Genomic DNA, 24,962 nt, shown 5'->3' with positions numbered 1-24,962 from the left:
AGAGTAGAAAAGGCTGAACCGTACGGAGTTTTTCACCTAAGTCATCCTTCAAGCTCTGAACTCATTAAAGTTAATGGACATCGTTTAAAGCTATACCATGGTGAGAAGTTGAAGAAAAACAAGGAGCTCGAGATCTTCCTCCTGGAAGATCCACACATAGCCGAAGACTGAGCTAATGGAGCGTCCAACTTACGGACGTTAAAGCAAAGTGCTAGGTGGGAGACAACCCACCATGGTATGATCGTTCTTTTCTTTATTCTTAGTTTTCTTTTCCAATAACTCTTTTCCTTGTTCGCACATTTAGCTTGCATCTACATTTGCATATTTTTATTTAAAAAAAAAATTCACGCGACGCGACTGTATGAATGACGCGTCTGCGTTGCAGGTGGCTCAGAAAGAATAAGAAAGCGATCAGAAAGTCACGCGAGAGCGTGGCTGGAGGCGTGCCTTTGGCACAAATCACCCCACGCGACCGCATCACCCACGCGGCCACGTGACCTGAAAATCGACGTGAAAAGGGTGCATAGCCGAAAGTTATGCTGGACTGGTGCTGGACTAGCGCTAGACGCACAGCTCTTACCACGCGAACGCGTGCCCCATGCGTCCACGTCATATCCCAATATTGGCCACTCACGCGGTCGCGTGACCCACGCGATCGCGTCACCCAAAATTTGGCAAAATTAAGATTTCGAACAGAGAGTTGTGCGAGAGCGAGGCTGCCCTCGCGCCAGTAGCACAAAACGAGTCACGCGTCCGCGTGACCGACGCGACCGCGTGACCGACGCGACCGCGTCGATTAACTTAAAGCACAAGTCGCGCGAACGCGTCACCCACGCGTCCGCGTTGCCTGTGCCGTACAACTTAACCTAATGTGCCAAAATATCTTATCTTTCTCCCCTCAAATCCTACTTTTTCTTTTCCCTCCTTATTTCTTCCTTCTTCCTTCTTCCTTCTTTCTCACATTCTTCTCCCTCTCTCTCATCTCCATTATCAAGGTTTTTCTTTTCTTCTTCTCTTCTTACTTTTCTATTCTTCTTCTTAATTTATGTTTTCTTCTTTTCTTTTCTTTTTACTTTCATTATCCATATTTTATTTTTCTTTTTTTCTTTCTTTTTCTTTGGTGTTTGAACTTATTTGAGTCATTATTTCTCATTATATGCTTGTGGATTGTTGCAAAAATTGTTTGGCAATTATATATTACTTTTTTTAAAGGGTTGCTTGCATGTTCAAATTATTATTTTCAATAGTTTATTCATCATGCATGCTATGTGTTTGTGAAAAAGCCCATATGGCATTATGTATTTTCTACATTATTCTATTCTACTATTCAATACTTGCTTTTCATAAATTCCCTTTACTATTTTATTAATTTAATTTAATTGTCAATACAAACGTGATGGTTAGTTTGTTACGAGTGATAACATATTTAACAAATTAAATGCTTGATCTATGCTACTCATGCCTTTGCCTGCATGCCAATAAACACCTTGCATTTAATTGTCATCAAATGCACTTTCTATATTTCCATTGGTGAACTTTTCACATGTAGTCATGACCATGTGTTAATGACATCCTCTTTATCGTGCATTGATTATCACTTATACCATCCTCTTCCTTGCTCTGTCCTTTTGAATTCATGTTACTTTCTTTTTCCCTTTTCAGGATGGCCAACAAGAAAGGAAAAGAGAAAGCTACTCCCAAACCACCAGCAAGAAGAAGAAAAAAAAGAGCATTAGTGGCAGAGCCTTCTTCAACTGCAGTCAAACCCTCAACAAAAAGAATTAAGAGGATTATAAAGGTTGATGAAAAAGAGAAAGCCTTCCCAGCAAAGGACACTGCGCGATTTCCCAATCGCTACTGTGAGCAGATGTTCCCTATCCTGGCAGAACGGAGCTACAACAACGAATACCTTCTTATCCTCCCACCCAATATTGCTACCTTTGTTGAGCCGCAAATTGAACGAAGACAATGGGGTTTCCTCCAGAGACAGCCAAGGCAGGTCAATCTTTCTTGGGTAGTTGAGTTCTACTCTAATTTCCACCTGCCAACCCTGCAGTCTGTCTATGTACGTCAGAAGCAAGTCTCCATTACAGAAGAGGCCATTCAATAAGCTCTAGATCTTCTCCCTGCTCCAGATGTACCAATTTGACTGGGATGCTGTTCTCAGAGTTATCGCACTACCTGGCAGCAGATGGATCTACGGATACCACCGTTCCCGTCCTAAGGGAATATCGGCTTCAGCACTTACCTTGGAGGCTCGCGTATGGGCACAGATCATGTCCCATTACGTCTTTCCGAGCACTCACGAATCCTCCTTCACTGCAGACATGGCCGTTCTACTATGGTGCATCCTTACAGACCAGCCTCTGAACCTACCAAGACACATTCAGAATGCCATGGGACACGTACAGATTGCGGGCAACTTACCTTTTTCTGCCTTGGTCTTAGATCTCGTCTCAGCAGCCGGAGTCGCCTACAGAGCTGGGGACACCAAAGCCATGCTTCCACGGAATGATTAGTACGTCCCTAACGGGAAATATATTAGACTTCCAGCAGCCACTACTAGCCAGCCTACTGAACCGGCTGAGGAAATTCCTCCTTCCACACCACAAGCACCTACAACAACCCAACTGCTCCAGTAGATACTTGAAAAGTTGGATCAGCAGGAACAGAAAGCAAAGCTAAGAGAGCGCCGTAACAAGCGCCGATTCACATACCTTAAGGAGTTGATTATGGGAAAATTCAAGGACTCAAGCACCCCGGACTCCACTTCCTTTACCAGCATAGGGAGCCAAGACGGTCCCGACTGTGGAGATACTGCTACCAGCCCACCCTTGTTCCTGACAGATGGCACCGAGGACGGTGCAAAGCCTTAAGTGTGGGGAGGTCGGTCAGTACCTGACTTCCGGAGGTAATTTCTCTTCCCTAACACCAATAAATTAGGATATTTAGTTAGTTTTTCTTTTGTAGAATAGGATAAATTGCATAGTAATAGATTAGTTGCATGCATGTTCTACTTGATTGAAAAGACAATAAGTTTCTTCTAAGACCCTATCTTTAGAACAAAATTTCACTAATTTTAATCAAAAATTTTATGTTAAAATTGCTTGAAGTTGTATTTGGAACATGATTTTTGAGCTAAAGAATACACAACCTATGAGATTTGAGCCCAAATGCATGGTTACATTATTTAACCATAATTATTTCATTCTTGTGTGTTTACTTCTCTATGATTATAATCTACATTTTGTTTCATCCTATATGTCCAATATTTAATATATTTATATGTTTGCATATGATTGAGGCCATTACTTGTTTAAACTCACTTATCCAAATTAAGCCTACCTTTTTAATTACCTTTGTTAGCCACTTTGAGCCTTTAAATCCCATTTGTTCTGTATTTTACCACATTACTAGCCTTAAGCGGAAAAATAATTTTATACCCCAATTGAATCTTTGGTTAGCTTAAGATAGAATTGTGTGTGTTAATTAAGTATGGGAAATTGTGGGAACAAAAGATAATAAGGGAATGTGTCATGATAATACAATGGGAATTTGGGTACCTACTCATGTGAAACTATAAGAATTAAAAATCTATGTGCATTGATTAGCTATGTTTATTTTTAGTTTATGTAAAAAAAAATCCAAAAATATTCAATAAATAATTAAGGGGACAAAATTACCCCAATGCTAAGTTAAGAATTCAAAGATCAATGCATGTATGATAAAATTAAAATAAAAAGTTGATACATGAGTATGGAATGTGAAAGAGAAATTTTGGGTAGCTGGGTGTGAATTTTAAGTTATATAGAATATATATATGTTGGGTTGAAGCTTGGGTTAATTAAAGATTCAATTTATAAGCTTACTTAGCCATATATGTATCCTTACCCTTACCTTGGCCCCATTACAACCTTAAAAAGACCTCATGATGTTTGCATTAATATATTAAATATTGTTGATTGGTTAGGTGAAGAACAAAAATTAGAAAGCATGATTAGAGAAGGATAGAGTGATTGCCCTATACACTAGAGAGGTTAGAGTGTACATACATCATCAGTGAGGGTTCAATGCTTAAATTCTATGTTCCCTGCTTTCATGAGCTACCTTCTTGCATTTTTATCTTTTCTTACTGTATAAGAATTGAATTAGTGGAGTTTGATTTGTAATTGTCTTGAAGAACCTATTTACTTTTGATCAAGTCGACAAGAATCATATAGTTGCATTCATATATATAGGTTGCACTACATTACATGAGTTTTACATGTTCCTACTCATTTATTTTATCTCCCTCAACTAAACATGAGGACATGCTAATGTTTAAGTGTGGGGAGGTTGATAAACCTCTATTTTATGGTTTATATTGTGCTTAATTGTATGGTTTTATCAATTCTTTACCCACTTATTCATATGATTGGCATGCATATACATTTCCTTCCTAAAATTATTACGTGATTGAATATTTGCTTCCTAAAGACTTTTAATTATGTATTTTAATTCTCCTTCATTCCATTAGATGCCGTGATCTGTGTGTTAAGTGCTTCAGGCTTTATAGGACATGAATGACTTGGAGATTGGAAAGGAAGCTTGCAAAAATGGAAGGAACACAAGAAATCAAGGAGATGACCAGCGAGAAGTGACGCGGACGCATGGCTCATGCGACCGCGTGACATAGAGGAAATCGCAGTGACGCGGACGCATGGCTCACGCGACCGCGCGGATTGGAACTGAACAAGTGACGCGGAGGCGTGGACGACGCGCACGCGTGGCAAGGCAAAATGCCGAATGACGCGTCCGCATGAATGACGCGATCGCGTGACATGCGTGATCTGCAGAATCTGCAGAATTTGCTGGGGGCGATTTTGGGCCCTGTTTTGACCCATTTGGCCCAGAAAAGCAGACTAGAGCCAAGGAACATGCAGAAACGGAGGAGAACAATTCATTACAGATGAATTCTCAGTTTTAGATCTAGTTTTACTCCTCCTCTAGGTTTTCTCTCTATACATTCATAGTTCTTAGGATTTTATTTTTATTGCTTTTCGCACTGGGATATTGAGAAGAGTTATTACCTCCGTCAAGACTTCGTCATTCTCGTTTGTTTTCTTTACCTGTCTCTTACTCTTCCATGTCCTTCGTTTACTCAGAAATATTATTAGATTATTTTTAGAATTTATTAATACGAGAACTATTTTTATTTTTAATTGATCCCTTTGATTATTACTTATCATGTCTTTCTATATTTCCCTTTTCTATGTTATGAATTCTACATTTACAATGAGTGAGTAGTTCCATAACTTGGATGGAAGTTGATTGAAGGGAAGACCTTGAGTTGGAATGCTGAAAAGAAAAATTGTAATTGGGTTTATTGTTGGATTGCCCTTTAGTCACTGACACCAATCCTTTTCATTTGAGTGGATTGGAACTTGTGAATAGAAATAGCTTTCCAACTTGCTTGACTTTTCCTTACCTAGTAAGGGATAACTAAACAGAACAACCCTCAATTATCAATTAATATTGAGAGTACTTCAACAAGAATAGGGCCTCCAACTAATCTACTCCCAGCCAAGGCTTTTATTTAAAATTACACAAATTCTCTAATTTAATTTCTTGTTATTCAACTCAAACCATTTTTTGAAAACATCTGATTAATAAAGTAGCACACCTTTCTGCAACTCGTTGGGAGACGACCTGGGACTCATACTCCCAGTATTTTAATTTAAATTTTGTGACAACCCTTCTAAATTGATAAGCGAATTTCTGGTCGGTTAAGAACTGTACTTGCAACGTATCTCTTCTAATAATTTCTTAACTTGCCAATTTCCGCCATGTCAATCCCTGAGGTGCTTGATAGGCTCCTGAGCAGGTAAGCCATGAAACTTGGGTATTAGGTTGATTAGCGCAGTCTTCAGTTTAAAATCTGGAGCCAGATTTGGGTGACGTGCTTGATACGGTTGCAGTGTAAAGTCTGGAGCACCTGCTTCCTGGAGAGTAATCCTTCTGGGCTCTGCCATATCACCTACACATAAATCAATAGAATTAGTAGTAAAGGAGCTTATTTCTTCCTTAGATGGCGCTTCAAATTTGGCTTCAGAAGAGACTAGTGAATTGGTAGTAACCAGTTCACCACCCTCAGAGGCTAACCTACGCCGAGCTCGCCTAATATGTGAAATAGTTCTTTCAATTTCAGGATCAAACGCGGCTAAGCTCAGATCAGGCAGCGAACGCGTCATTCAATGAAAGAAACATACAGCTCATGGTAATAAAATAGAATAAAATATGCAAAAATTAAAAATATGTACACCAACTAATAATTTAGCACACAATTGCAACTCCCCGGTAACGGCGCCAAAAATTGACGAGGCAGAAATCAGCCAATTAAGAAATTGTAGTAAGAACAGCGTTGTAAGTACAGTTCTCAACCAGCAAAAATCCGCTTATCAATTTAGAAAGGGTTGTCACAAATTTTAGAATAAAATACTGGGAGTATGAATCCCAGGTCGTCTCCCAACGAGTTGACAAAAGAGCGCTATTTTATTAGTCAGGAAGTTTCTGAGAATTTTTAGAGTTAGAGAACGGGAAATCAAAATAATAGTTAATTAAAGCAATGAGAGTTAGCAAGAGAATTTATATAATTAATTAAAAAACCTTGACTGGGAGAATGATTAATTGGAAGTTCTATCCTTGTTGGGTTTTCCCATGTGTAATGTTAAGAGGTTGTTGTTCTATTTAGTCATCCCTTACCTGATAAGGGAAAGTCAAGTAACTAACTAACCAACTATAAACCTCAGGTCCTGATCCTCTCCCCAAGAAAGGATTAGAGTTAGAGACTAGAGAGCTAGCCAATAACTTCCAATTAAAATTAATACTTGAGTATTCCAACTCAAGGGTCTCCTTTTAATCAACCCCAAGTCAAGTTGGAGGTCTACTCCATTGACATGAATGTAAATTTCATAAAGGAATAAGAAGAAGACATGATAAATTAAATAAAATAGGAATTGAAAATTAATTAAAAGTAGAAATAGTTCTTTGTATTAATAAATCCCAAAATGCAATATACGTATCTGAACAGGATCAATAAGTAATCAAAAGAGTAAAGGAATAAGAAAGCAAACTAGAATAATAGCGACTTCAACGGAGGTAGTGATTCTTCTCAATATCCAAAGCAAAGCATAAAATTCTAAAACTATGAATGTAAAGGAAACCTAGAGGAGGTAGTAATTTCTCTCTAAGATTCAAAACTAAAACTAAAACTATGCGAATGAGAATGTGTCCCAAGTCTCAGCTTGTCCTCTGGCTCTAGTCTGTATTTCTGGGCCGAAAACTGGGTCCAAACTCAGCCCAAAATTGTCCCCAGCATTTTCTGCGATTTCTGCAGGTGGCGCATGTCACGCGTACGCGTCAGTCACGCGTGCGCGTCGTTTGGCGATTTTCCTTGTCACGCGTACGCGTCAGGCATGCGCACATGTGAGCCATGCGTGTGCGTCGCTCCTCGCTGGTTTTCTCCTTTATTTCTTGTGCTCCTTTCTTTTACGCAAGCTTCCTCTCCATCCTTTAAGCCATTCCTGCCCTACAAAGCCTGAAAATACTTAACGCATAGATCACGGCATCAAATGGTATAAAGAGGGATAAAAATGTAAAATTTAAAGGCTTAGGAAGCTAGTTTTCAATCATAGAACAAAATTGGGAAGGAATTGTAAAATCATGCAATTCATATGAATAAGTGTGCAAAGACTTGATAAAAACCACTCAATTGAGTACAAGATAAACCATAAAATAGCAGTTTATCAAAGCCTAATGAAGTAATAAGCTCAAAAATGGAGTTACAAAAGCGCGAAACATTCACACGATAAGTAAAAGCTTAAAAGATAAGATGCAGATACAAGATAACAAGATATATGTAGATATATAAGTATAATAGTCATAAAATACTAACCTCAGCCCGCAGAGTTTAGGCTGACTAGTTATATATAGATATAACAGAATTTTGAAAGTTAAAATAGCATATACAACATCTCTCTCAAATTTGGTCTCTAAGGCAATAAAATACAAAAGTGAGAGTACTAAGTAAAATATCCAAAATGACTCCAAAATATGATAAAGATTCTCTGTTCTGTCACCATCATGTAACTCACCGAGGTGGGTTACGACCTGAATCTGAAAAATATCAACAGAATATGGTATGAGAACTAGAGGTTCTCAGTATGGTAAAAGTGTTCGGTAATGTAAGATGTAAGATTCTTGGATGCCAGAGGCAATCCTAGAACTTCATATGAATCATAATTAATTTCAAGCCGTCACTTAAAACCATAATGAAATGAGGTATTCTATCTTAGAGGATTTCTAAACTAACAGTCACTCTGCTATCCCACAGCCTTCACTAGCTTAACCTCCATGAGATCCCATCGCCACCACCTACCAAACCTCCTCAATCCCAGTAGAAAACATAATTAATACATGCAAGTAAAACACAAGTAATCATGTATATGAAGTAATTCAAGAAGCATTTAAGCATGTTATATAATTAGGTAAACAATGCAAGTCGGTAAAGCAAGCAAACATATAGAATATGCACATATGAATGCTTGTCCTATTTGGCTGTGATATCACATTATCGATTCAACTGCCAGCATGACACATTTTCATAGGAATATCGCCTTTCGGTCACGAATAAAAGTGGGATCCACCCACGGATATAGTGCCGGACACACTCTTGTGATCCGAAAAGATGCGAGTGGGATACTCTACCACAGACCTCACATCTCAACATAAGTGGGAATAACTACCGTTCTTACGCCGCCGCTGTGACCTCGACACGCGGGATTAACCACTGTCCTTGCCAGGCGCATAGCATCTCAATAATCTCAGTATAAACAGTATATCCAAATTCCTCAGTGATCACTTTCAGTATTCATAAATACATCATTTATCTTCGAGTCCTAGACTCGTCAATTCTCATTTCCACAGCTCATCATACTCATCATCAATATAGTACTCTTCCAATCCACACAACTATTCCATCCTCAGTACTCTAGAATCCTAAGTCTCTGTCTACAAAATTCATACAGAAATTCACAAAATTTAGTTACTAATCTTTCTCTATTAATCTTAGCACCTAATTATAAGATAGCACTCTTAAGCAGTAGTTTAAAGAAGTTTAAAAAGTTAGAGAACCCTTAGAAACGAAGAAAACCAATTTTTAGCAAAATAGGGGTTGTGCATATGCACATCCTACACCTGTAGAAATGGGTGGTCGCGTACGCGAACCCCTGCTTACGTACGTGAATGTCCCAACCCGAATGGGCTGCTCACGTCACGTGTTAAAGTTCGCATATGCAAGGGTCAAAACTCTGATCACTCGCGTACGCATGCAGTGCCTGCGTACACGAGATGCCCAACCCGAATGGAATAGTCGCATCGCGTGCACTGTGTCGTGTACGCAACCCTCACCAGACTTAGAAAATTTTCAATTCTGCAGAATTTCAGTTTTAAACACCAACTTTAAATGTTCATAACTTCCTCTACAAAACACCATTTTCTTCGAACTTTATATCAATTTAAAACTCTTAAAACAATCTTTAATTTAAAATAAAGATCATCAAATTTAAAGATTTGAGGCTCAAGTTATGATCCGCCAAAATTTGCCAAAAATCAAGTTTTACAAAATCAGCAAGGTTCTCTAAATCTCAAAACTTCACAACCAAAACCAATTCATAAACATTCAAAACCATACCAAAACTCACCATTCATGCCCACCTCACAACCATATGTTTTTCCCACTTACCAATTAACTTCCTCCATCATTTTTAACCTATTTCATTCAACTTTCCCAACATAATTTAACAAAGCTCCACAAGTTCTCAATCAAGATTTCAACCTTCACAATTTTACACAATTTGACTCTTTACCAACACAATTCATCATATTTCATCATAATTCACATAGTTATCATTATTCACCCCAACATCAATAATTATAATCATAATTTATCAAAATAATCACAAACATGAATAATCATAATCCACTATAAACAATTCAAACCTACTGATAAACTCCAATTTTGTGGTTTATATTGTGTAGAATTTAGAGGGTTTTGTCAATATTTTTCACGCTTATTCACAAGAATTGCATGGTTTTGTGTTCTCTTCATAATATTGCTTCATGAAGAAAAACATGCTTCTTTTGCCTTAAAATCGCTATATTTTGATCCTCTTTTATTACCATTCGATGTCGTGACGTGTTTGTTGAGTGATTTTAGAATTTATAGGGCAAGAATGGCCTAGAAGAGAGAAAAGAAGCATGCACAAGAGGAAGGAACATGAAGATTTGGATTTTGGGAACTTCAGCAGGGCCGCGCACGCGCACCTCGCGCGCACGCGTGGATGAGGACAGCTGGAAGCGGCACGCAAAGATGGACGCACCCGCGCAGATTAGGGAAATTCACACCGGCGCGCACGCGTACATGGTGCGCGCGTGGATCACAAAATCAATCGGCACGCACGCACGACGAGCTACACGTGACCTCATTAAAAAAAATCGTTCCTGGCGATTTCTGAGACTCAAAAGGCCCAAATTGAAGCTGGTTCTGCATGGAAAAGACCCAAGGATGCTAGGGAGAAAGGGGGGGGGGAGGGGAATCATTCATTTTACACTTAGACATAATTTTTAACTAGTTTTTGGTTTTTGTTCTTCTAGAGAGAGAAACCCTTGTTCCTCTCTAGATCTAGTTTGAATTGATCTTCCCTTGTTGAATTCTGAATTGGATCTTGTTAATTACTAGTTTTGATTGCTTAATTTGAATTCCTTAGCATAATTTTGTTTAGATCTTGTGTTAGATTTATGTTTTCTTGTCAATTGTCATTTTATACCCATTTCATGAATCTTGTGAATCTTGAATTGCTAATGTTATATTGATGATTTTCATGGTTAATTGTGTTGTTTGAGTGATTGTATGTTGATAATTGTTAGTGGGTACTTGCTAATTTCAATTTAATTGCACTTTGGAAATGTCTTTTAGTAACGCTTACCATGTGTTTGATGAAATGTTTCCTTTGATTGTGGAGTAGTTTCTTTACTCTTGGCATAAGCTAAGGGAATTGAGTGACCTTGAGTCATTGGGTCTCATTGAATTGGTGATTTGAGAACCCTAGGTGATCAATTTGATACCCATTGACACTAACCCACTACTAATCTAATTAGTAGATAGGTTGGGACTTATGGGTTGATGTAATCAAACCTATTTAACGTACTTCAAGCCTAGGAGTAGACAATACGTACTTAAGGCTTTTGAGAAGTAGACTTAGTGGATTGGTACCTCATAATTGTCAATGTTTGATATGGAGACAAGGATGGCGATCTCAATTCCCATGCTTAGTCAAGAGTTGCTTTTATCATTCATATTTGAAAACCCAAAAATCCTAATTGCTTTGTCTCAGTTATAGTTATTTGTTTAGTTTTAAAGTAGAATTATATTGGAAGTTATCTTATTAGTTTGGAATTGCTCACTTCTTGCTTTAGTTATTTGAATTAGTTTCTTGCATTTCAAGATTACTTGCTTATTAAGATTCCTAGTTTAATTTCATGCTCATGACTTGCAACCCCGGAATTCTAACCAATGTTAAAGCACATGTTTGCCCATTCCTTGTGAGATGACCCGAGGTTTGAATACTTCGGTTACTTTATTGGGTTGAACTTGTGACAACCAATTCCTTCTAAATTTGATTCGCGGATTATTTGTTGGTTGAGGACTATACTTGCAATGCGAAAAATCTTGTGAAATTCCTTGCTGACGGTATCCGTGACCATCAAATTTTTGGCGCCGTTGCCGGGGAATGGTTGCAACATATGCCTTGATATTGGTTACGTGAATATGTGAATATTGTAGATAGTTTACTTTCTTTCAACACTTAGCTATAGTTTAGATTTCTTTTGTATGTGTGCTATGACTCCCAATTTTGATGACTCGGTCTCAACCGAATTCTAGCTTAGCCGAGTTTGACCCTGAGACTGAAAGAACCTTGTTACACACTCGGCAAGCTAGACGGCAGTTGGTTTATACGGCTAGTACTTCGGCATCTCTTGAGGAACATACCGAATCACTAGACGGTACCGAGAGTGACTTGGAGTCCGCTACTTCCCATTCTTCTGTTGGCACTACTAATATATCTTTGCATCCTATAGGTGAACCATACATGGCGGAGCCACGACGGATCACTTTGTATGAGCATGGAGCTCCGGATATCATACTTCAACCTTTGCAAGCAAGGTATCCCAACCTTGATCCAAACTTTGAGTTGAAGAGTAGCTTGATAAATCTACTTCCTAAGTATCATGGGTTGCCGGGTCAAGACCCCATCCGACATCTAAGAGATTTTCAAGTTGCTTGTTCTACGGCTCGAAGGCATGGAGCCGATGAGTTGGCTATTATAGTTTTTGCCTTCCCTTTCTCTCTTGAAGGGCAAGCAAAGACATGGTTTTATTCATAACCAGATGAGATTGTGACCAATTGGGATTTCTTGAGAAGAGAGTTTCTAGATAAATTCTTCCCACCGGAGAAGACCGACTACATCCTGAAGGAGATTTCAGGTATAATGCAAAAGGACCAAGAGAGTTTGTATGAGTATTGGACTCGGTTCAAGAGGCTATTGGAATCTTGTCCACACCATGGATTGAACACTCACTTGCTCATTAGTTACTTCACCGGAGGTCTTTGTGCAGAAGATAGAAGATTGCTCACCGCTTTTAGTGGCAGTTCTCTTTCAAAAAACAAGACGGAGGGAGAAGCTTGGAAATTGATAAATGATGTTGCCGAGGCTACACAACATGTAAGGGTAAGAAGTAATCTTCTCAAGGGTGTGGTAGAACAATCCCCTTCCGAAGCAAGCTTAACCAAGGCGCTTGGGGACATGACCACTATCCTCACGCAAATACAAAAAGATCAAAAGGAATACTACTCTATCCAAGCCATCTAAGCCCCACCTCAAGTTGCTCAACTTGAAGGCCCTCCTAGAATTTGTGGTTTGTGCTCTAGCACCACACATTACACCGATCAATGCCATCAAATTCAAGAGGAGCATGCCCTTGTTGTGGCCAATGTGAATTATAACAACCGTCCGCCCTATCCTTATCAAGGCCAAAACAACTACTCTCATGGTAGTAATCAAAATCAAGGGTGGAGGGATAATGCACAAGGGAGCAATCAAAACCAAAGATGGAACAACTCTTCTTCTCACTACAACAACAACCAATCTTCATCTCAATATCACCATAACAACAACAACCACCAAGCCAACCAAAATCACCACAACCAAAACCAAAACAACTACACTAAATACCAAGCACCACACCATAGACAACAGTCCAACCAATCCTCTTCATCTTCCACCAATCAATTTGATGAGCTTAGAGCCACTATGGAGAAACGGGACGAGAGCTACAAGGCTCAATTCAATACCATGGGCACTCAATTAGCCAATCTTACCGACATGATTTCGAAGATGTCTATGTCCTCCTCCAACAACACCAACCAACCCTCAAGATCTTCTAGCCTTCCTTCCCAACCCCTTCCAAACCCCAAGGGCGGTCTCAATGCTATCACACTACGGTCAGAGACTACATTGGAGGAGATACCTCCTAGGGTCATGGAAGACATTCATGAAGAAGAGGTGGTCGTTGAAGCTCCACATGAAGAGGAGGAGGTAGACAAAAGACATGATGAAGAAGGAGTAAGCCTTAAGGAACCCAAGAGGAAAGCTATATTGGATGAGTCCATTCCTATCCCATTCTCTTCATTGGTGAAGAAAGCAAAGAAGACCCCGGAATTTGATTTAAACATGCTTCAAGTGTTCAAAAAAGTTGAGGTAACCATATCACTTCTTGATGCTATCCAACAAATTTCGAAGTATGCAAAATTTCTGAAAGACTTGTGTACACACAAGGATAGGATAAGAGAGTTGGAAATATTATCCTTGGTTAGTTCAATTTCTTCCTTGATGGAACCTATTCCAAAGAAATGTGGTGACCCTGGACCTTGTTTGGTGTCTTGTTGTATTGGTGGGTACACTTTTCATGACTGTATGTGTGTTCTAGGAGCTTGCGTAAGCATCATGCCACTTTCTATCTTTGTGCGGTTGAATTTAGCTCCATTAAAGAAATTGGCGGCGAAGTTTGTCTTAGCCGATAAGAGTGTGATCACTGTGATGGGAATAGCAGAAGATGTACTTGTGGCAATTAAGGACTTGGTATTTTCGGTTGACTTTTACATCCTTGAAATGCCTCCAACAGAAAATAGAAGCTCATCTTCCGTTCTACTTGGTAGACCCTTCCTTAAGACCTCTAAATTCAAGTTAGATGCCTTCACCGGCACATATTTCTTTGAGGTTGGATACAAGACTATCAAGTTAAATTTGGAAGAAGCTATGAAGCATCCTCCCGAAGAGCATTCCGTTCTCCGATGTGATGTAATTGATGAAGTGGTAGCGGAAGTGCGAGAAGAAGACCACAACAAGTTATGCTACCCTATTGTTGAAGAGACGGATGACCAAGAGGATGAATAAGATAAAGTTGTTGAAAGTGAACTCCGTGAGCTGGATGAAAAGGAACCTCAGCTTGAGGCAAAGAGTGAATTGAAGCCTCTTCCATCTCATTTGAAGTATGCTTTCTTAGAGGACAACCAAAAGTTTCCGGTCATTATTGCTAGTGAGCTTTCTAGTGAAGAAGAAGAAAAGCTCCTAGATGTTCTAAGAAAGTACAAGAAGGCAATTGGTTGGAGCCTAGCTGATATTGTGGGGATTGACCCCCGCAAGTGCATGCATCGTATATTTCTCCAAGAGGGAGCTCGGCTGGTTAGGCAACCGCAAAGGAGGCTCAACCCGACCATCCTTGATATGGTAAAGAAGGAGGTCACTAGGCTACTTGATGCGGGTATCATATACCCAATTTCTGACAGTGAGTGGGTGTGCCCGGACCAGGTTGTTCCCAAGAAATCGGGCATCACTGCGGTTAAAAAGGATGATGGTGAAGTGGTCACCAAGAGAGTACAAAATGCATGGCGAGTGTGCATCGATTATAGGAGGTTGAATGCCGCTACAAGGAAAGACCACTACCCTTTGCCCTTTATCGATCAGATGTTGGACCGTTTGGCGGGTAAATCCCATTATTGCTTTCTTGATGGATTCACTGGTTACTTCCAGATTCACATTGCTCCCGAAGATAAGGAAAAGACCACATTCACTTGCCCTTTTGGCACCTTTGCCTACAAAAGGATGCCATTTGGACTATGTAATGCACCTGCTACTTTTTAGCGGTGTATGACCAATATCTTTTCTGATCTAATGGAGAATTGTCTGGAAGTCTTTATGGATGACTTCAGTGTTTATGGAACTTCATTTGATTGTTGCTTAGAGAACTTGGCCAAGGTCTTAGCTAGATGTGTTGACACTAACCTTGTCTTGAATTTTGAAAAATGTCACTTTATGGTAAGACAAGGCATAGTGTTAGGACATGTAGTATCTCATGAAGGAATTTCTGTAGACCTGGCCAAGGTCGATGCTATCACCACTTTACCTCACCCCTCATCTGTGAGGGAGGTCCGCTCGTTTTTGGGACATGCAGGATTCTACAGGCGCTTTATCAAAGATTTCAGCAAAATTGCTTTGCCACTGTCGCGCCTACTCCAAAAGGATGTGGACTTTGAGTTTGACAGTGCATGTGTGAAAGCGTTTGAAGAGTTAAGGAGAGTTCTTACCACAGCACCGATTGTGCGAGGCCCCAACTGGATGCTACTATTTGAGATAATGTGCGATGCGTCGAACAATGCTGTAGGTGCCGCACTTGCACAGCGCGATGGTAAACTCCCTTATGTCATTGCTTACTCTTCTAAAACATTAGATGTAGCACAATCTAACTATACCACTACAGAAAAGGAACTCCTAGCTATTGTTCATGCTTTAGATAAATTCAGATCTTATTTGCTAGGGTCTAAGATAGTGGTATACACGGATCATGCAGCTTTAAAGTACTTGTTGACAAAGAATGAGTCAAAACCTAGACTCATACGTTGGATCTTGCTTTTGAAAGAATTTGACATTGAGATTAGGGATCGGAGTGGATCTCAAAACTTGGTTGCGGATCATTTAAGCTGCCTTGAGAATTTAAATTTTGACCCATTTCCGATCAATGACTCATTCCCATTGGATAGTTTGCATACTGTGTTGGATAGCTTTCCTTGGTTTGCCCCAATGGCGAACTACTTAGTTGCGAAAATCTTCCCTCCCAACTTTTCTAAAAACCAAAGGGACAAGTTGAGGAGTGACTCCAAATACTACATTTGGGATGACCCTCACTTGTGGAAGACGGGAGTAGACCAAGTAATTCGAAGATGTGTGCCGGAATCTGAAATTCAACCTATTCTTGAAGCTTGCCATTCGTCCGAATGTGGTGGCTACTTTGGCCCACAAAGGACAGCTAAAAAGGTGTTGGATTATGGATTCTGGTGGCCAACCTTATTCAAGGATGCTAACCGGTTCTGTGTGTCTTGCCATCAGTTTCAGAAGTTGGGAAATACGTCCCAAAGGGATGAGATGCCTCAGCAACCTATGTTGTTTTGTGAGATATTTGATGTATGGGGTATTGACTTTATGGGACCGTTTCCCAACTCAAGTGGGTATCTATATATTCTGTTAGCGGTTGACTACGTGTCAAAGTGGGTAGAAGCAATACCTACCCACCTTGACGATGCCAATACCATCATTTCTTTTATTAGAAATTACATTGTATGCCGTTGTGGGTCGCACGAGCAATCGTAGGAAAATAGAGGCACTGCTCAAGCGTTATGGGGTATTGCATAAGGTTGCCACTGCTTATCACCCACAGACCAACGGACAAGCAGAAGTGTCCAACCGGGAGATTAAGAGAATCTTGGAGAAAGTGGTAAATCCACAAAGGAAGGATTGGAGCTTCCAGTTAGGAGATGCACTATGGGCGTATAGGATAGCCTACAAGACTCTGTTAGGGATGAGTCCCTTCCGGATCGTCTATGGTAAGGCATGCCACCGGTGAAAATTGAGCATAGAGCCTATTGGGCGGTAAAGCAGTGTAATATGGATTTCACCAAGGCGGGTGTGGCCAGGAAATTACAACTAGAGGAGCTCGAGTGCTTGAGGATGGAGGCATATGAGAATGCCCGGATATACAAGGAGAAGACTAAAGCCTTTCACGATCACCACATCCAAAGGAAGGATTTTCAAGAAGGTGATGAGGTTCTCCTCTACAACTCGAGGCTGCGATTTATGCCTGGCAAGCTCCGTTCTAGATGGGAAGGACCTTTCAAGGTGAAAGAGATAAAGCCCTATAGAGTGGTAGAATTGTTTGACCCTCAAAGTGACACAACTTTCAAAGTGAATGGACATAGAGTGAAGAAGTACCATGGTTACAAGTTACCAAGAGAAGTGGAAGTGCTCCTACTTGAGGATGCACCAAAGGGAGAGGAAGCTTAAGCGAAGGACTGTCCAACTTAAGGACGTTAAAGAAAAGTGCTTGGTGGGAGGCACCCCACCATGGTAAGATCTTCCTTGTGTATACCTTCTTGCTTTTAGCTTTAGATTCTTGTGAATTTTGTGACTTCTTGATGTTGTTGATTGCTTAGGAATGCTAGTTTTATTGTTCTTGTTGGATAACTAGGATATTTAGATAGATTTCATCATTTTGGTATGGATGAATTGTTGAAGTAGAGAGAATGCTATGTTTTGAATAGTGCATGAATTTGTGAGTGTTTTCTTGACTACTAGCTTAAACACCTGCCAAGAATGTGTTAGAATAGCCCTCTCTATGTTGTTTTAAAAAAAAGGGGAAAAGGGCATCCGCGCGCGAGCGCACTGTGCGCGCGCGCGCCGGTGGTGCATTTCTTACTCCTGGGCCAAACACCCGAGAGTCATGCCCACCTTGTGCCCATTTCGTACCAGGCACCCACGCGCCAGCGTGCATACCGCCTGCGCGCCCCTTGCAACTTGGCCATCGACGCATAAGCGCAATGTGCGCGCGCAAGTCAATGGTGCAATATGAACTCCCTGGTACAAAAACCAGAGAGAATTGTGCCATGCTTGTGCCTCGTCTGTACCCGCACTGACGCGTCCGCGCACTGCGTGCGTCCGTGCCAGTAGCCAACCCCATCAGGCATGCATCCGCGTACTGTGCGCGTCTGCGCGCCTGTGCTGTATGCTAACTCTGGTACAAATAACCCGAGAGTTAGGCCTACTTTGTGCCAACTCTATGCCAGGAGCCCAACTGACTTTGCGCGTGCACGTCCTTGACGCATACGCGTCCCTCGCGCAACTCTCACCGACGCACCAGCGCACCGTGCGCACGCGCGTGGGTCGCGCGAACCAGTTTTAAAGCTGCGCGCCCTGCTTCTATCCTTCTCTCACCCTCTTTCTTGTTTCTTTCTTCTTCTTTCTCCATCACTTCTCTTCTCTTCTTCTTCTTCTTCCATACTTCACCACCGTCTCCGGCCACTCACCGGCGACCACTACCACCTCCGGTGGCCCTACATCTATTCTATCTCTTTCTCATTTTCACAACAAGAAAATTCTACCTTGATTCTTTTACACTTCTCAAGGTTTTACTTCTCCTATATCTCTTCTTTTACTTTCTTTGCATATCCTCCTTTTCTAGTTAGATGTTTCTTGTTGATTCACTTATTTTCTTTTTTAGTTGCATGCTTATACTACTCACTTTTTGTTTGTTTACTTTTTCCTTCTTCTTGTTTTTCCATGGATGTTGAATTTGAGTTTTCATTTGCTTTAATAGATCTTCTTGATTGTTTTTCATTATCTTTGTCAGTGGATGATGTTGTGTCATGATTGATATTTCACTTTGGGCTTCTAATTGGTTGAGTATCTCATAATTGCTCATTGCTTGTTAACTGCATGCCAAGTGTTCGAGGAAATGCACATATGCTATTTTGGTTTATTCTAGTCATATATCTTCAATTTGGTGCTTCCTCCTCATTCACTTGCTCTCTTCTGAGTGCATTGAATCCACTTTGCTTATTACTTGCTAATTAGATACTCATTGAACATGACTTGCTCTTTGTTTTGGATGCTTGAGATTATTCTTCTCATGCCATATTGCATGCTCTACTCCCTCTTGCATCCCATGCCAAGTATTGTGACCCATGCCTCTATGATCACTTTGTTGCACTATTTCTTTTGGGCACTATCTCTCACTTGCATGTTTTTGTTGAGATGATCCTTTGGGTTTAATGCTTTCCTTCTTTCCCTTCCTTTTTCAGGATGGCCACCAAGAAAGGTAAGGAGAAAGCTTCAAGGAAACCAGCCACAAAGAGGGCACCCCAAAAGTCAAACTCTAAGGCGCACTCTTCATTAGGAGCCAAACCCCTATCTAAGAAGGCAAAGGCACCCGCTCCTATTGATGAAATAGAGAAGAGCAAACCGGCAAGGGATTCTTCAAGGTTCCCCAACTGCTTTTGTGAACTTGTGCTCCCCGCCATGGTTGAACGGAACTATCATGCCGAGCATCTACTCGCCCCGCCGGACAAGGTGGCTCCTTGTATTCTACCCTGCATTGAACGGCAAGGATGGGATTTTCTTTTGAGAAAACCACAGGAGGTAAACCTCTCATGGGTGGTAGAATTCTACACTAACTATCATCTTCCCTCTCTTCAATCGGTATACATACGCTGGAAGCAAGTCTCAGTTTCAGAAGAGGCTATTCAGCAAGTGCTTAATGTCTTACCAGTACCAAGTGACATGGATGGTTACCAAGAGGTCTTACATCAGCGAGAAAAGTTTGGGTTTGATTGGGACTCGATCCTCCGAGTCATTGCTGAACCAGAGACATTTTGGACCCATGGTCGACTCCGGATGAGGCCCAAGTGCATTGACGCATGTTTCCTCACTGTAGAAGCTATAGCTTGGGCCCAGATCCTATCCTACTATGTGCTACCTAGCACCCACAAGTCATCCTTCACGGCGGATCTCGCTTTGCTTGTTTGGTGTGTTCTCACAGAAAGACCGGTGAACATTCCGCTTCTTGTTAAGCAAGCGATGGGTCAAGTCCACGCCCGTGGTAATTTTCTATTTCCAGCATTGGTATCTGATTTAGTTGCTGCTGCGGGTGTTCCTTGGGAAGACATGGACACGAAGGCTATAATTCCGGCTAAGGGCGATGTAGTCCCAAGCAAAAAATACTTACATCTTCCCATGAACAACCCAAGCCTTGACATAGACCTTCCATCTACTATTCCTTCCACCTCATCATCACAACCACGGCAAAGATCCACCCATCAAAGGATAGAAGATCTATACTGGAAGATTGATAGATATGAGCGGCGCAACCAACGCCGATACACTTACATCAAGAAGCTTCTGCGTTGCGTTACCCCTAGCATGGAGGAACCCGAAATATTCACATCCACCTCAAACCCAAGTGATGGGAGCTTTGATGAAGGGGATAGTGAAGGTTCCGGTCCCGACCGTCCCTTGCGCATTGTTGGTGGCACGGAGGACCGTGCTAAATTCTAAGTGTGGGGAGGTCGTTCGACCAATCTCCATGGGTAACAATCTCTTCCTTTTAACACCCATGGATTTATCTTTTGCTTAGTAGTTAGTACATTGCATGTGTATTTAGTCTTGCTTGTAAATACTCCTTGCATGATAGTTAATTCCTATAGAGTTACTTGGTCAAAATAATGATTTCTTCCCCAAGAAACTGTGATTTCGAGGTACCCTACCAATTTTGAAAATTTTTTTGCGGTAAACTTGCTTCAAGAATGTATTTTGGAACATAGTGATTGAGCTAAGAACACAAGCATGTGATTTTTAAGCCTATCATGTGGTTATATCTTCTAACCACTATCCCCCATTCTTGTGTGCATTATTCTCTCTCTATGATTGTAATCCTTGCTTTGTCTGATTCTATATGTCTATTACATTGTGTTTGAATGTATTTACATGATTGAGGCCATCATTTCAATAGTCACTTCTCCCAAATGGCCTTAACCCTTTTATCTACCATTGCTAACCAATTTTGAGCCCATGATAAACCCCTTTTATTCTTAAATAGAGCACATCAACAACCCTAAGTGAAAAATAATGAATGTCCCTAGATTTGGATCCTTGATTAGCTTAGGTAAGTGAAGGTGTGCATCATTTAAATGGGAGGATGTACTTGGGAACTTGGGTAGATGTAAAGAGGAGTATTTGTAATTGTAATTGAAAATTCTAGGATTTGGGAAAATATTCATGTATTGAATGATTGAACCATATGCATCAAAACTTTTGTACATGAAATCCCAAGAAAAGATGACCAAAAAGAAAAAAAGATCTTTTGTGTATATATGAGTGTTCCGAGGGTTACCTAAAACTGTAGGTCGATCTCGGATGAGATCTTCTGTGCTGGTTGGAGGCGACGTGTCCGGCTTGTGGATGGTGGCCGGGGCTGTCGTGTCCAATTTGTTTGACTGGCTGGTTACTGATCTTTTGTCACCGGAGGGTGGTGGTACCTGCAAGGGACTCCGATGCTTAAATTAACAAGGGTATTAAGCAAATTTTTAGTAGAATCAGAGTATGAGTTATACCTGGATGCTCCAATGTATTTATAATAGTAGAGGATGACCTTTCTGGGGATAAGGTAGTTATCTTATCTTATCTTATCTTTGAGTGAAGTCATCTTATCTTCAAGGGAACCGCCTTTATCTCTATAGGCTTGGGCTGCCTTTGGATTTGGGTCGTGTTCTTATATCAGGGCCCTTTATTGGGCTTTCCTGGCAATTTGGTCGAGCTCTTTGAGAAGAGGTCGGATAGTCTGACCTGAAGAGGTCGGTCGCCTTGTCACTAAACATCCCAAGTCGGACAGCTCGAATTGTCTTCAACCTTTACTAAGACATCCTCTACAAGTCCATAAGCCTGTTTCCTTGAATTGTCTGCCATCTCTAGTGAGATTCTTGCAGCTTGTACCTCAAGGATCCCTAGCTTCTCCATCACAGAGACTGGCATAAGGTTTATACTTGACCCTAGGTCACACAGAGCCTTCTCAAAGGTCATGGTGCCTATGGTACAAGGTATTGAGAACTTTCCAGGATCCTGTCTCTTCTGAGGTAATCTCTGCCTAGTCAAGTCATCCAGTTCGTTCGTGAGCAAGGGGGTTCATCCTCCCAAGTCTCATTACCAAATAACTTGGCATTTAGCTTCATGATTGCTCTAAGGTACCTAGCAACTGGCTCTTCAGTAACATCTTCATCCTCTTCAGAGAAAGAATACTCATCAGAGCTCATGAATGGCAGAAAAAAATTCAATGGAATCTCTATGGTCTCTGTATGAGTCTCAGATTCCCATGGTTCCTCATTAGGGAACTCCTTAGAGGCCAGTGGACGTCCATTGAGGTCTTTCTCAGTGGAAATCACTGCCTTTCCCTCCTTTGTGCATTCGGCCATGTGGGATATGTTTATGGCCTTGCAGTCTCTCTTTGGGTTCTCTTCTGTATTGCTTGGGAGAGTATTAGGAGGGAGTTCAGTAACTTTCTTACTCAGCTAACCTACTTGTGCCTCTAAATTTATAATAGAGGACCTTGTTTCAGTCATGAAACTTTGAGTGGTCTTAGTTAGATCAGAGATTATAGTTGCTAAGTCAGATTGGCTCTGCTTAGAATTCTCTGTCTGTTGCTGAGAAGATGATGGAAAAGACTTGCTATTGCTAAACCTATTTCTTCCACCATTACTGTTGTTGAAGCCTTGTTGAGGCCACTGTTGGTCCTTCCATGAAAGATTTGGATGATTTCTCCATGAAGGATTATAGGTGTTTCCATAGGGTTCTCCCATGTAATTCACCTCTTCCATTGCTGGGTTCTCAGGATCATAAGCTTCTTCTTCAGATGAAGCTTCTTTGGTACTGCCTGTTGCAGCTTGCATTTCAGACAGACTCTGAGAAATCATATTAACTTGCTGAGTCAATATTTAGTTCTGAGCCAATATGGCATTCAGAGTATCTATCTCAAGAACTTCTTTCTTCTGAGTTATCCCATTATTCACAGGATTTCTTTCAGAAGTGTACATGAATTGGTTATTTGCAACCATTTCAATGAGTTCCTGAGCTTCTTCAGGCGTCTTCTTCAGATGAAGAGATCCACCTGCAGAGTTGTCCAAAGACATCTTGGACAGTTCAGAAAGACCATCATAGAAGATACTTATGATGCTCCATTCTGAAAGCATGTCAGAAGGACACATTTTGATCAATTGCTTGTATCTTTCCCAAGCTTCATAGAGGGATTCATCTTCCTTCTGTCTGAAGGTCTGGACTTCCACTCTAAGCTTACTCAATTTTTGAGGTGGAAAGAATTTGGCCAGAAAAGCACTGACTAGCTTTTCCCAAGAGTTCAGGCTTTTCTTAGGTTGTGAATCCAACCATATTCTAGCTCTGTCTATTACAGCAAAGGGAAAAAGCATAAGCCTGTAGACCTCGGGATCAACCCCATTGGTCTTGACAGTGTTACAAATTTGCAAGAATTCAGCTAAGAACTGATGAGGATCTTCCAATGGAAGTCCATGAAATTTGCAATTCTGTTGCATCAGAGAACTAATTGAGGCTTAAGCTCAAAGTTGTTTGCTCCAATGGCAGGAATTGAGATGCTTCTCCCATAGAAGTTGGGAGTAGGTGCAGTAAAGTCACCAAGCAACTTCCTTGCATTGTTGGCATTGTTGTTATTTTTGGCTGCCATGTCTTCTTCTTGTTTGAAAATTTCTGTTAGGTCCTCTCCAGAGAGTTGTGTTTTAGCTTCTCTTAGCTTTCTCTTCAAGGTCCTTTCAGGTTCAGGATCAGCTTCAACAAGAATGCCTTTGTCTTTGTTCCTGCTCATATGAAAGAGAAGAGAACAAGAAAGTATGGAATCCTCTATGTCATAGTATAGAGATTCCTTGACGTGTCAGAGGAAAAGAAGAATAGAAGGATGAGGTAGAGAGGAGAGAATTCGAATGTATCAAGAGGGAAAGAGTTTGAATTGCACATTGAGGAGGAGTGTTAGTCCCTTAAATAGAAGAATGTGAGAATGGGGGAAGAATTTTTGAAATTAAATTAAAAAAAATTTGAATTAATTAAAAGAAATTTTGAAAAAAATGGTTGATGATTTTCTAAAATTAAAATTGAGAAAGTAGTTAAGTGATTTTGAAAAAGATTTTGAAATTAGAAATAAAAAAGATATGATTGAAAATCAATTTTGAAAAAGATGTGGTTGAGAAGATATGATTGAGAAAATATGGTTTTAAAAAGATATGATTGAAAGGATATGATAAAAAAAATTTAAAAAGATTTGATTTTAAGATTAATGACTTGGCTAACAAGAAATTTAAAAGATATGATTCTAAAATTCAAATATTGAACCTTTCTTAACAAGGAAAATTTTTTTGAATCAAATCACTAATTGTTAGCAAGGATTTTCGAAAATAGTAAGAGAAAAAAAAATTAGAAAGGATTTGATTTTGAAAAGATATAATTTGAAAAAGATTTGATTTTGAAAAATTATGAAAATTTGAAAAGGATTTGAATTAAAAACAAAATCTTCCCTCCTGTGCCATCCTGGCGTTAAACGCCCAAAATGGTATCCATTCTGGCGTTTAACGCCCAAAATACTACCTTTTTGGGTGTTTAACGCCCAGCCAGGTACCCTGGCTGGCGTTTAAACGCCAGTTTTCCTTCCTCACTGGGCGTTTTGAACACCCAGCTTTTTCTCTGCAATTCCTCTGCTGCATGTTCTGAATCTTCAATTCTCTGTATTATTGACTTGAAAAGACATAATTTTGAATTTTTTTTGGATTTTTAATGACGAGGAACAATCAAAATGCAACTAATCATGGAAAACTAATATCAAATAAACAATGCATGAAAGAAACCAAACTTAAAAATTGACACTAGATTTAACAAGAAACACAAATTATTTTTGATTTTTATGATTTTATT

The 24,962-nt window shown here is 40.3% G+C and overlaps 1 non-coding gene across 1 annotated transcript; it reads left to right on the top strand.

Moving 5' to 3' along the window:
• Nucleotides 1–23,215: 23,215 nt before the first annotated feature.
• LOC112767857 (small nucleolar RNA R71) lies at nucleotides 23,216–23,323 on the top strand. Its single transcript, XR_003185298.1, has one exon. It is a non-coding gene; the product is annotated as a small nucleolar RNA R71 (small nucleolar RNA).
• Nucleotides 23,324–24,962: the final 1,639 nt, after the last annotated feature.

The sequence above is a fragment of the Arachis hypogaea genome, chromosome 17 (genome assembly GCF_003086295.3).
Source record: "Arachis hypogaea cultivar Tifrunner chromosome 17, arahy.Tifrunner.gnm2.J5K5, whole genome shotgun sequence".
In the NCBI taxonomy this organism is placed as follows: domain Eukaryota; kingdom Viridiplantae; phylum Streptophyta; class Magnoliopsida; order Fabales; family Fabaceae; genus Arachis; species Arachis hypogaea.
Note: the sequence above shows the minus strand (reverse complement) of the source record. Positions and strands in the feature narration are given on the sequence as shown.